The 14,132-nt window shown below is 48.6% G+C and overlaps 1 protein-coding gene across 43 annotated transcripts in view; it reads right to left on the reverse strand.

The window, feature by feature from the left end:
* Positions 1-14,132, reverse strand: part of LOC139361655 (disco-interacting protein 2 homolog C-like) — a 230,607-nt gene that overhangs the window by 63,742 nt on the left and 152,733 nt on the right. For 16 of the 43 annotated variants that reach the window (XM_071090395.1, XM_071090396.1, XM_071090403.1 and 13 more), the window contains 2 exons: positions 3,660-3,738; positions 205-2,513 (listed from right to left, as the gene is read on the reverse strand). The exons of 3 other annotated variants lie outside the window; for them this stretch is intronic. The gene's annotated coding sequence lies outside the window, so the exon portion shown is untranslated. Of the gene's footprint in view, positions 1-204; positions 2,514-2,861; positions 5,872-14,132 lie in introns of those variants that run through there. 24 more of the 43 variants (XR_011619235.1, XR_011619234.1, XM_071090417.1 and 21 more) reach the window with 14 other exon arrangements.

Genomic DNA, 14,132 nt, shown 5'->3' on the forward strand with positions numbered 1-14,132 from the left:
GCCTTTCGCCTCCCACCATGATTCTGAGGCCTCCCCAGCCATGCGGAACCGCAACGCCAACTAAATCTTTTTCTTCCCAGTTTCGGGTATGTCTTTATCAGCAGCATGGAAATGGACTAAAACAACCATTAAGACATTTTGTGGCTATTAATCCATTACATTAATTCCACACATTCACTGAATGCCTTCTCTGTAAGTCCTTACGGGTTGGGGTCGCAGTGGTGATAAGGCAGACAGTCTCATGGCATCTCACGCAGGCCACTTCTTAAGGGATGAGACAAGTGATAGATGGGCTAGAGAATTAAAGCAGAGACAGATGCAGCAGCAACTCCAAACTGTGAAGCCAGGGAAGAACCCTCTTAACACAGAATCGGAACAACAGGAATGAAACATACCGGCTGTCAAGACGAGAATCTTCGAGACACAGGCAAAAATCCGCTCAAAGGCCCTAAACTGTCAGTGAGAACGGTGTTAGCAGAATAAAACCACCACCACCAAAAATGGCCAGCGTGAGTGAAGACGAGTTGGGGCAGTTTTCTCTGAAGCTGCGAGAATGATCCCACTGAAAGAGAATCAGACGTGGCTTTCTGGCTTAAAACCCCCAAGCTGCCACCTGAGACAGGACCCAGACCCTCAGCATCACGCCCACAAGCAGCTCATCGCACTGCTTGGTCTTGTCAGCCTTTGTGCACACTTCTCTCCCTAACTAGATAAAGAGCCTGGTCATCTGGCCACTATTTCTAATTCCCAGGTCAAAAACCATTATGTGACTGACTTGGCTCATGGCCGAAAACTGAAGGGATCAATGAGGTGACAGTCCACTTACTTCCACAAATCGCTTTTTGTTTTGCATATTCTCCGTTTTAAACTTTTTGGATGTAATTTCAAAGACACAGAAAATCTGCAAGACCAGCGTAGTGAATTTCCACATAACTTACCAGGCTCAACTTAGGCCCAACTGCTCCTATCTTACATCACTGCTTTCCCCCCTCCCCCATGAATTTTCTAAGTCAAATGAAAATAAATATCAGATACTATATCCTTCCATACCTAAATGTTTCAATGTATTTCCTAAACACAAGGATATGCTCTCACATTCACTTTCCTCAAGATCCGGAAATTTAACTGTCATATACAAAGTTCACTTTCAAATGCTGTCAACTGTCTCCATAATTTTCTTACTTTGTCTTCTTCTACGATCCAATCCAGGATGATGAATTGATTTGTCATGTGATTTTTACCCGTCCAGCATCCAAGTTTCTCAGGTTTTGTGTTTCCTGAAATTGGAAATGTTAAAGAATACAGGTCAGTTATTTCACAGCTTGTCCTTTATTTTGGTATCTTCCGGACTAGACTCAGGAGTATGCATTTTAGCAGGGACACCGCAGAAGTCTGTCTTACGTGACAATGTTAACATCGGCAACTCAGTGAAGGTGGTGCTTAAGTGCCTCCAAAGCAAAGATGCTACTTCTCGCGTTGAAATTAAGATTTGGGAGGAGACACCCTGACACTATGTGCATATTCTGTTTTCCATGAATTCTCCACTACTAGTTTTAGCATCCACTGATTTCCTGTCATTCCTTCTAAATCATTAGATCTTCCATATTCACTGAAAAATAATTTTATCTTTCAGCATTCATTTACATATGTCCATATATACTCACGGAGTCTGGCTTCGTGGGTTATGATTCATAGTTACAATGGTTTGTTCTGTTGCTCAACTGGTCCCAGATTTGACACCGGATTCCCCAGCCCTTAGACCAGGGCTCCTTCTAGTGAAGAACGGAGTTTGGAAGCTAAGAGTGGGCACCGGGTGCTGCTGGGCATTGCCGGCAAGTAGAACACACACACGCATGTACACGCATGTGCACCCACACCCATCCACAGGCACTTCTATCCCTGTCTACATCTGTCGGGAGCCACCAGCTGATACTTGTACCTCCTGCTGCAACCTAATCCCACGTGATCCATTCCAGGCTTTGGCCTTTTCTTATTTCTACCTCTTACCAAGAAAGAAACCTGGCACCTGCAGCACTCAATATATTCACTGATTTATTAAGCTTATTTGCTTAAGTCTGGAGATACAGAAATGCTTTCAGAATTGCTATCTAATACCACGGTGAAAAATCTATCGAGTTCAGTGCTCATTTGTAATTATTTTTTCATTGTTTTTTTGGAAGGTAGGGAGTACAAAGTATACACAGTGAAATGTTCAGATCTTGAGTACACTTGGCGCATTTCGATAAATGGAAATCTATTACCCTAATCAAATCTTTTGCATCAAAGTTCCCACAAGTCCCCTCCCAGTCAATCCCAGCCCTCAAGAGACAGCCACTGTTCATTCTCGAGGAGTGTTCTTGGCGCTCTTCCGTCACCCGAGACTCGCATAGATTCTCCGTTGTCACATGGACTCCACGGCGTGGTGTTCACTCTCTGCTCAGTTCAAGGCTCCTGGAACTCATCCCCGTTGTCTGTTTTGGTTTCAGCATTTTGTACGTTTTTCCTGCTGGGAACTAGGACAATGTATGAATATATCAGAATTTGCTCATGTTTCTCCAGATGAGAGAGATTTATGTTGTTTCCAGTTCTTGGCTATGACAATTTACTCTGGAGATAATGTGCATTCTTTTACAAGGACACACATTTTCTGCTCTCCTTGGTGAACGTCTACAGCATACCTGCTGGGCCATATGGTAAGTGTACACATTTTAAAGAAACTGCCACATTTGCTGAAGTGGCTGTGCCATTTTAAGTCTCCATCAGTCTGAGATCCAGTCTGTCATATCTTCACCAGCACCTGCTACTGTCCTCCCTTCTCCACTCTTGTGAAGGGGAACCTCGCGAGTTTAAGTTGTACTTACCCAATGACTCCCTGGTGAGCACCTCTCATGGGCCACTGGGCATCTGTATACATCTGTTGCGAAGAGTCCATCTTGCATGCTTGCAAAATTCACACCATTTCTGGTTGTTTGTACATTTCCTAAAATGTTCTAAATAAGGCCCTGTGTCTTCTGTACATCAAGCATCTCCCCCTGCTTCCAAGTCTTTATGCCTTTTAGTTCTCCTAACTAACTTCACGGACGAGGGCCCCAGTGTGCACCATGCGAACCTGAAGCACGGAGAATGGCCATGCTCCCGACACCCCTGACTGTGGGCAGAGCTCCCCGGCTGCCACCACCGAGGAGGGGGGTCAGCTCTTGTTTTTCAGGAGTGGCCTTTATCAAACGGAGAAAGTTCCCTTCTGTTCCTGATGTGATAGGAAATTCGTATAAGGACTATTAAATTTCAACAGATGTTTTCCAGTGTCTACCGGGAGGATAAAATGGGTTTTCTGCTTTATTTTTTGTTAATATGGTGAATTACATTGATTTTTGAATGATGAGCCAAATGTGCAATGCAAAACTACAGATCATGAGAACAAACTCTAAGTGTTCATGGTATTCTTATCCCTTTTACATATTTCTGGGTTTGATTTAGTAAGAATTTGTTCAAAGCTTTGGCATCTGTATGTCAACAAGAGTGAAAGGCGTGAGATTTTGCCTCACATGCAAACTAACAAAGGGGGCCAGCACCACCCCAATGCACTGAAAGAGCCAGGACATTTCCAGGCCAGAAACAAAGGGCTTGTCACACACAGTGGGGCAGCAGGACCCACTCACCCCTGTCGATATTCAGGATCACACAGTGGGGCAGCAGGACCCACTCGCCCCGGTCAATACTCAGCAACGTCCTGTATCCCTGTACAACGACAAGATGTTATTTAGGCAAAACAAAATTAACGATCATGTCAAGAACTGCTTACATTTTTCTCTTCTGAGAAAATTTGTTTTTAGCAACCATGGCTCTCAAGGCACTCACTTGCACATTATACATAATACTGCTTGTGGCCAAAGTCATGGTACCTTCCTATTCTTATTTACCAAGAGTTCTGAAAGGTGAGTATTTTAAAGAGAAAAGAGGTATGTGGCTTACCCCAGGCTAAGGAGTGAGTTAGCTGGACAATTCTTGTGAAATATGTGCTTTTTCTAATTAGAAAATCTGAGAACAAGGTATCAGTGTGAGTCTGTTATCTCCATGAAGGAGTGAAATGGATGCTGGGAAATTGAAGGAGCTTCAGAACGGGAATCTCACAACCTCAAATGGGGAGACCAGCAATTGGGAAAGCAGTCACTCTGATTCATGGAGTTTTCGGAGATTCACGTCCACTCCGTCCTGCATTTGAGCGACTTTTCTTCTTGTGATGTGGACCCGATAGAAGAGAGGTCCCACGTAGACATTCGGCATTTGTGAGGGTCTGGCACCGTGACTCACTTCTACAGATTTAACATGTTTGTGTATAAATTACAATGGCTCAACTCTATAAAAACTGATAGCAGTTATGGATCAATTCCCTCATTTCTCACTTGGGCCACACTTCCTGTTTCTGCAAGAACATATCGCTTGGCTAGAAGGCACGATGTTGACATTGAAAGGAAAAAGGACCTTGTATAAAAATGATGTAGAGAATTCTTCTCAAAGGCCACTGGGACACACACTGTGTTGGTGACCAGCTGTCTACCGGCGCGGCAGCGAGAGAGACAGAGCTGCACGCGTGAGCAGTCACAGCTCCCGTGACCCACACCAAGACCCCCAGGGTGATGAAAGGCCAACCAGCAGCCTTGGAACGTACACTTCCTTCCCAAAATAGCTTCCCGAGAAACAACAAACAGTGATAATTGCAGGCATTTCTATGACTGGGAAGCAAGAAACCCTCCCAGTCCTGTTCCTTCTACACCACATCCAGAACAGGCGTACACCCGGTGTAGAAAGCTCCCAAGGCCTGAACAGATCATTCGATTCTAATTCAGACTGACCTAATCTCTGCAGTGCAGTCCTACAAACAGACTTTCCAAAAGTTACCAAACCACTACCTCAAACCTCATGCTTTCTCTGCTTCGAAAGAGGACATGCGGCTCGGTTTATACAGCCACCAGCACACACACAGGGTATTATCTTATTGCCCTTCAGTGCCAAGAAGAATCCTGTGGTCTCTCACAGTAAAAACAAAACCACAGCCACCACAACCCAGCTTTTCAAGTTGCAGGGAGTTTTACAGCCTCTTTCTATGTCGTCTTCCTTTTTGCCCCAAACTGGATATTCTTTTTACTTTCTCCTTATTTCCTGAATATAATTTGATCAATATAATCAAAGTGCTTGTGTTAGAAGCAACTTTACTTAAAAAGAATTCAAAGAACTACATCAAAATATTAAGAGTAGCCATTTCAGGGTGACAAGAGAACAATATATTGTTTTTGTTCATTATTTCCAACATTTGCGAAGTTTTTTGCCTTGAGTGTAGTCACTTTTGCAATCAGAGGTTACAGTGCTTGATGGAATGAGGCCATGAAGCGCACACACCACCGAGTTTCTAACACAGAGCAATCTGTGAGGAAGGATGGAGACACAGGAAAGGTTCATTTTAAAGCAATGCAAGTGTTTTTTTCATAAAGGCAAAAGACGTTTTTTAAAGTGTTTGTATCATACACAAGTCTGCTAAATTTGGTCAAAAAACAGAGAAAACAGTAACAGAAGAACACTTTAGCCCACAAGGAGACCAGCACACCCAGCTCGAGACCACTCCAGATGAGGCGTGGAGAGTGGTTTCCTCACAGCTGACCCACAGGATCGGGTAACACAAGCAGAAGGGAAACATGGGGACCACAGAGACATCAGACTGTGGACTTCATAGCAAGAGACAGCAACACAAACTAGCGGAGTAATTAAAAACTATGGTAAAAAGAGGTCCACATTCTATTTTAACCTGAAATCAGTGGCACGGGGACCACCACACCACCCTGCAGTTGCCTCCTCCCTCCCCCACACACAGCAGCCTCCTGGGACAACATCCTACTTCCAACTTGCAGTTGCCTCCCGTCCCACCCCCCCACAGTGGCCCCCTACGACAACATCGTACTTCCACCCTGCAGCTGCCTCCCATCCCCAACACACAGCAGCCTCCTGGGACAACCTCCTACTTGCCGGCCACAGCCTGGAGCCCCCAAAGCATGGAGGGGCTTAGCGAGCCACACAACATTCCCCCTTCACACCTGGGAAGTCAGCCCCTCACTGAAGTGGGTCCTGCGCCCACCAGCTGTGCACGATCAGAGGTGTGAGGTTATGGACCTGGTCACCAACTGTGCAGAGAGGCGTGAGGTCATGGACCTAGTCGCCCGTTGTGCACGATCAGAGGTGTGCAAGGTTCCAGACCTGGTCACCTGCTATGCACAATCAGAGGTGTGAGGTGATGGACCCGGTCACCCGCTGGGTATGAATAGAGGTGTGGGTGGTTAGTGACCTGGTCACCAGCTCTGCACAATCAGAGCCATGTGAAGTTACAGACCTGGTCACCAGCTGCACCCAATCAGAAGCTTTTGAGGTTAGGGACCTGGTCACCTGCTGTGCACAGAAGTGTGAGGTTATGGACCTCATCACCCGCTGTGCATGATCAGAGGTGGGCCAGGTTAGGGACCATGTGCGTGGTGATGGACCTGATCAGCAGCCAAGACACCTGACGTTTCCAGTGTCATCCCGGCTTCTTTCAAAACTGGAAAAGTCTTCAGATATTTCCCAAAAGCTTGTCCATCTTTGAAAACGATATGCGTGTGCACAGGTGATACCGATGACTGAAGATTGAAGTTTAGAGCATTCCAGCCCCATGCCCATGTCCCATCCCATCTGCGAAAACTTGAGCACAAACATCTCCCTCTCTGAAGCTCCCTGAACCCTGTGGCAGGCCTGAGACTCAGGTCCAGTGTCCTGTCAGTTACACTGAACAAAATGTAATTCAACACTGGCCATGGGCCCTGTGCTTTAAAAACCACATATAAATCTCCCAAAGAACTACAATCTATGAAAGCTTTCATGGCTAGTATTTTAGGAAGACTGATCAGTCTTGACCTAAATCAAAGCCGACACTGCCCAAATTCACTCTAACCCCAGCTTCGTGCACAGGCAGCCATCGCCTGGCCGTCAGGGTGACCAGCAGCCTGGGCACAGACAGGACCAGCGCCGGTCCCTCCCTGCACCTTAAGGGGGCTTCTGAGCTGCTGTCCATGATCAGTGATGGTGACGCCCAGAGCAGCTTTCCGGGAAAGCAGTAAACCTTTCAGGTCCTCACCTCACGAGGATGGCCATGTATAAATCAACCGCCTTTGTTACTGCCCTGCCATTCTCAAAGAGGGGATGGGTTAAACTTCTTTATCCACATGCCCAACACAAGGCACACCTGCTCCAGCACGAGGCTCATCTACTTAATCCCGGGAAACTCACACAACCCACAATCAGAGGCCGCACACAATCAGAGGCCGCGCACAATCCGAGACTGAGCACAATCAGAGACCACACACAATCAGAGACCACACACAGAGACCCACACAATCAGAGGCCACAAAGAGGCCAGAGGCCACAATCAGAGACTATACACAATCACAGGATGTGCACAATCAGAGGCCATGCACAGTCTCTGCAACCTCATCAGAAACTGTTTCTGACCATTCACCTGAGGCCACCAAGTTTAAATGAGAGGCCCAGGTTTTAAAAGACAGCAGGAGTTCTCTGAAGGCAAACTCCGTGCATTCCACCATCAGCACCATTTGTGCCTGTCACGGTCAGGAAGAACCACAACCACGTCTCGGTGCCCTTGCAGTGCAGGGCGCTGCGTTTCTCCCCCTTTCCAAACCCGCGGCGGCTCCTGGCGACTCAGCGCCTCTGCTCAGCCACACGCCCCCAAGGCCTTCCTCCCTTACCCCACAGGGGAGCTCCCGCAGCCGGGCTATCTGGCTCATCACTCCGATTCAGTCACTTACACCCTCATTCCAGGCTGAAAATCTCTTCTGAAAATATCCAAATCTTACCCACGTCAGGCTCCATCTTTTCCCCAGAGCTCCTCATCCCCTCCAGAGCAGCAGCCCTGGTGCCCGTGCAGCCGGGGCCTGTGGGCAGATCCGTGGGCTCAGAATGCCCAGCCCCTCAGCCCCTCTGTGTGTCCCCTTACTCCCTGCTCCCTGGCGTTAATGCCCTCCGTCTTCGATTTCCTGATAGGCAAAAGGGGGTTAATTCTAAGAGTGCTAACCGAACTGGATCACTTAACACCATGTCGGGCCCAGAATACCCCTTGATCAATGACAGGTATTGCTGCGCTGTTACCATTGCGCTGGGTCCAGGTTTCCTGTGAGCCCTTTAGGCTCTTTGCCGTAAAGGCCACTCAATGGTCCTGTCCAAGCCTGTCTGTGGCAGATGGACAGGTGAGTGGCCGATGCACACGTGTGATGCTGAATGGGATCGTGCAAAGCTGGCCCCGCGTATTGTGGTCAACGTAAGAAAAAAGTCGCCCATGCTTGCTTGCTGCTGCCCTGCGGTGTCCAGAAGGAGCCGCTTAAAGGCAACTGCGCCGCACCTACCTTCTTGGAAGGAGACGGCAAGACCAGATTGGCTGGAGCTGGGAAGTTGTGCCCTACAGATCAGGGCTGCGTAACCCAGGGAAGGCATCACTCGAAACACGTGCTGGAGGGCAGCCAATCCGACCCGACCGTCCACCTCCAGGGTCAGCCATGGGGCTCCACTTGATGTGTCATCCTGATCACCCCTCACAGAGCAAATGAGCCTTTGACTTCAGCCTGTCCTAGGTACAACACCGACTCCCACCTCCCACGTCCTGAACCAGCCTGTTCCGGGGATTGCTGTGGAGGTAGAGGAGCAGGCCCAAGACATCTAGTGGCATTTCCTGGCAAGGACACTCACCATGCTCGACCATAAAACTCGGGTCAACTGGTTTTCGGAGGGACTGTAATTTACTTGTGGCACGCATGGATACTGATTGACCCAGGGAGGGGCACGGAGGAGGCTGAAGGAAAACCCATGGTGACTGCGCCAGGCATTCCCGCACACACCGACATCTTCAGACTAGGGCGGCGTCCTAGTCTTACAATCAAACCGAAAGCCCAGAGAAACTAGGGACCTTGTCCAAGACCAGCAACAGGTATGTGGGCAGCTGGGATTCAACTAAGTCCTTTCCTGGATCCATCCACGCTGCTCCCTGCCCCCACTCCCACCACCCCGCCATGGCCCCCGATAGACACAGCAGGTCTGAACATCAGGCACCCCGCACGCAGAGTACGGAGCAGAGCCGGCTTCCGCAGTGGGATCTCACACACATCCCACTCCCCTTCTTGCCGAATGCCTCGGGACTCTGTGCGGTCAAGTCTGCAGATGTGGCCTCACTCTGCGCTAGGAGATCTGGGTGGCCGGCAGCGTTTTGCAGAGTGCTCCTCCAGACGGGGCTCGTCGGCTGATCCATGAGACACAGGACACCTGAGAGAAGGGCCGACAAACCCCACAAAGTCGCTCCCAACATGGAGAGGAGAGGACCACAGCGGGGCTCTCGCAGTCCACGCTTTGGACAGGTCTTGCTGCAAACTGTGGTGCTCGTCAGGCGCGAGGAAGTTTCCCAGGGCAGGAGCTCTAAGTGACACAGCAAAAGCGACACAGGCGATGCAGCAGGATGTACTTCAGCTCAGGGCTCAGGAACCACGGGGTGCAGCGTGGCCTACAGCAAACCAGACACATCAGAAGCCAATGTCCCACCTTTTACATTCAGTGACATTGAACGGAGGGAGTTATCTGTAGCAATCATCTTCCTGGGGGACCCGTACAGCACGCATGACCACCGACACTGACCACGAGTCCTTCCTAGGTCCTGGGGGCTACCCCACTTTACACGCACGGTTCCATGCACAAATCTACGCGTGGCAGTTGTTAGCCCCAGCTTAGAGATGAGGAAAACGCTGCTGGAAAAGCTAAGTGAGAAAATCAGACTTCAGCACACCTGCCATCTCCAAGACCACTACTGCTCTATGTGCTAGGGTCTCAAGGGTTGGGTGTGTGGCATTTTAAGTGACTAATTGTAGGTGATTTTCTTCTCTCCTACACCTGTTTAGCCTGAACGTGCACGTACATGCTCTGCTGCAGGTGCACTGCCCTATGTAGACCAGCAATGCTCTTTCCTGCCTCGGGTTCTCGTTACTGCCTTCCGGAAAATCTCACCTGCTTTACAGCCAAGCCAGGTAGGCCTGGTCAGCCGCACAGTGAAACTCCTGCAGTGTCAGAGCTAAGTGCTGGCTGAGACTTTAACAGCGAAGACAGTGGAGTAATGGGGATAAACTGAGCAAAACTGTATTGTAACGCAGATGAACGTCTAGAAGCAAAAGAAACTGACACCCCTGAGAGCAGGCGACTCTCTTACTATGATGTTAATAGCAGCTTGCTGTTTCCAGTGTCTCCGTGTGCCAGGGTTTCCAGTCAGCGTTTGTGTTTATCTGCTCTTGGGCTACCTGATCAAACCTCTGCAGAGATCAAGGGTATCTAAATTGACCCAGTATCCGCAGGCTGGCTGCTCAGAGGCCGTGGTGTGGAACGGCCAGGACATCGCTTAGTCATACGGGGCACAAGCACGTCCCTTGCCACTCCTGTCTTTCTGTTTCATCAAACCCTCTTTTCTCCTGAATATTGACCATAGCAAAGTCATTAGCCTTCGAGATGCATTTGAAACATCAACTTGCTTTGTTCAAGAGGTTTAAGACACACGTAAGTCTTTCTTGCCATGCTCAACACACACAGCCGGCCATTTCTGAAGTCAGTGTTTCTGGAACAAAAGCCTTGGCCTGCCCCAGTGAACATTCACACTGAGCACACTGTCGCAAGGCTGCTTGGCCAACCAGCAGGGGGCAGGAGAGAGCTGCAGGGGCCACGTGGGGTCTCTGCAAACCAGCCTCACTCCCTCAGTCAAGCGCGGTGCCTCCTGCCAATCCAGCGGCTTCCTCCAAGGGGAAGAGGCCTCTTCAGCTGCTACTGCACTGATTTCAGACGGCTCAGCCAATGGGGCAACAGATTCAACAGAGTTCTATGTTGTTTAAGGAAAACTTCTGTTACCAGGCAACCTTAGTACCATATTCAACGTAAAATAACCAACAACATTGTTTTCAAAACAACATGCTACTAGTGCCTTATCCTTCAATGCTGCTTAAACACGGAAAAGTATGAGGAAAAAAGAGCATGGCACTTACTTCTTAAAAAATAACACCTCTTCCAGGTTATTTTTACCCCTATCATAAAGACTTAGAACTATGGATTCCCTACAGGAATGTGGAGTGGGGTTGGATCCCCACACTGACCCAGACTCACCCCAGGTCAGTCATCCCCCCACCACGGGGTTCACACCTCTCCAGGCCCTGTCACCTCATCAAGGAAAGGTGGCGTCTCTGAGCTCTCTTCGCAGGAAGCACCCGAACGGGAGCTAGAGACACAGACACACCCACAACTACTTTGAAATCCTAAACATATTTAAGGACTTCATTATTAGCTTTTTAAAACTGTAAGAACAAAGTGACCCTGGTTTTAACCTCTCTGCCACAATAACACCGTGTACATCTGTCTTTTGCTATTTGTTCCTTCTCCAGCAGCTGCTGCCTGGCTGGCCGACTGCAGAAGAACAGCCTCTGGTACTCCCGGGAAGCCCTCGGTAAAAGCGTGAACACCACGATCACGTCTCAGGACGCCGCACATGTTAGGGTCGCCCACAGACCGCCATTCCCAGTGCCTAGAAGGCACTGAACGGGCCTCCTGCTCTTTGTAAATGTCAACTTTCCTAAGCTAAGTTGTGTTGAAAATTTTTAACTGCAGTCCACACGTACTTCTTTGTGTCTTGTTTTTATCCTAGAGGAATACTTTTATGGAAAATTAAGCTTGCAAGGTTGAAGGATTTTCTGAAAGTCGACTCCTAATCCTGGAAGAAAAAAAAAAATGGGCCAAATGTGGTGCTCACGCCTGTAATCCCAGCAGTTTCGGAGGTTGAGGCCAGGAGATTGCTTGAGCCCAGGAGCTCGAGACCAGCCTGGAAAACATGGCAAAACCCTGTCTCTATTAAAAATACCAATAATAATAATAATAAAGCTGGGCATGGTGACGTGTGTCTAGTCACAGCAACTCAGGAAGCTGAGGTGGGACGATCACCTGAGCCCAGGAGGTGAAGGCTGCAGTCAGCCCAGATTTGCATCACTGCACTCCAGCTTGGGCGACAGAGTGAGACACCGTCTCGAAAAAACGAAAAGCAAAAACAACTGTATAAATCATTATAGAAGGGAGCTGGCCAGGCGCAGTGGCTCACGCCTGTAATCCCAGCAATTTGGGAGGTCGAGGTGGGCAGATCACCTGAGGTCAGGAGTTTGAGACCAGCCTGGACACTATGGCAAAACCCCATCTCTAATAAAAATACAAAAATTAGCGGGGCATGGTGGTGGGTACCTGTAATCCCAACTACTGGGGAGGCTGAGGCAGGAGAATCACTTCAACCCTGGAGGCGGAAGTTGCAGTGGGCCGAGACTGCCTCACTGCACTCCAGCCTGGGCAACAAGAGTGAGAGTCCACTTCAAAAAATAAAAATAAAAATCAAGGGAGCTAATGTTTTTCATTTAAAGGAAGGGAGAAGAACATTCAGTATTTATACCTCTCAAGCACACATCTCCAGTGGTGTCCTAAAGTATTCAAGATACACATTCCTACAAATATAGCTCAAAACTACTCACCAAGTTACATGCTAAAAGCACATGCATTGTAAGAATGCTACATTATATTTTTTGAGCATCTGTATCCAATATTTTAGCATACTGGCAGTTTTCCCTTCAGGTGCTGTATGCCTAAATTATTACATGTTTAGTCCTTCATTTTAGAATTTATGACTATTATGCTTTAGGCAATAAACATAAGCTACTAAATTAATGACTTAGGGGAAAAGTTACTAAGTTAACTTGGAAGTTAAACTTTGCAAACTGAATTTGTTGGACCTCATTCAAGCTAGATGATCAGTTTTTTAAATTGTTTCCTGTGTGTTTCCCTCCAGGATGGAAATAGCTTCACTCTCATCCACTGTGCACACTGCAGCCCACGCCTCTCGTCCACCGCGCCACACTGCAGCCTGCAATTCACCCTGTACCAGGCTTTCCACACCGTACCTGAAAGTCACTAAGTATAACCAAGAAGGAAATGAAAAGCAGATAAATGACCTCCACCCCTACATCCAGCATGCAAATGTTAAACATTCATCAAAGTAAAACCAAAATCCCATGTTAGCTCACGATTGTAACTGGTAGAGTTATGTGCATGGCAATTTAAAAAGTCTAGTTAAGTAAAAACCTAATTGAGACTCTCAAGAAAGACATCTGCAAAGATTGACAGTGAGGAGAGGACTTCACTCTGCATCCAGCCTGTTCTGGAAGCCACGGCCAAATATCAGGTTGTATAGATCCGAAAAGCAGGAAAAAACAAGTGTTGAAAGGTGTACAGTCTCAGCAATGTACAAATTCGATGTAGGATGCTCAGAAACCTTGAATTTCCAATCAGGAAACAGCAGCATGAGCAAGTTTCCCAGCAGTGCCCACTTTCTACCTACGGCACGTGTAACAGTTACGCTGGCCACCTCCGGGGGAACAGAGGCTTCCTGGTCACATTCGCTCTGGCAGCCACACAGCTGGCCCCGCCAAACACCTGTCTAATACTGAGGAACCACTCTCTCCCTGGGCTTTGCTCACTCTAGCCAGGAGAGCATATTTACAGAGTACTTTACTGAGTCCTCGTTCAATGCGTCAAGCTTGTTGAAGGCAGGGCAACCCCATTCCTGGCCCAATTAAGTGAACTGAGCAGAGCAAATGCCTCCAGTTGCACGGCACTCAGTCACGACAGCAGTGGCCACTGTTCACAGGGCGCTGGCTTCGTGCCGAGAACAGTTACAAGCGTCTTCTCTCTGTCCGAGGAATGTGCACTGCAACCCTGTGGGGCCGTTTGCAACGTCCACCAGAGTTCTGAGGCAGCCAAGTCCAGGCTGTCCGTGGGCCTCGCCACATGGCCGTCCACATCCCCTGCAGATCAGACCTCACTGCAGGGACCACGGGTTCCAGGGCTGCCTTGAGGCACATACTCCCTTCACCACCTCCTCCTGGCCCCTGACATCAACCCTCACCACTGCTGCCAACACTTGATTTTCTCATGGCTCCTGAGGGGCCTGTTCTGCCCTTCCCTGCTCCCTGCGTCCGGCTTGGAGGGTG

This window comes from Macaca nemestrina, unplaced genomic scaffold, assembly GCF_043159975.1.
Source record: "Macaca nemestrina isolate mMacNem1 unplaced genomic scaffold, mMacNem.hap1 Scaffold_87, whole genome shotgun sequence".
Taxonomy (NCBI): Eukaryota; Metazoa; Chordata; class Mammalia; order Primates; family Cercopithecidae; genus Macaca; species Macaca nemestrina.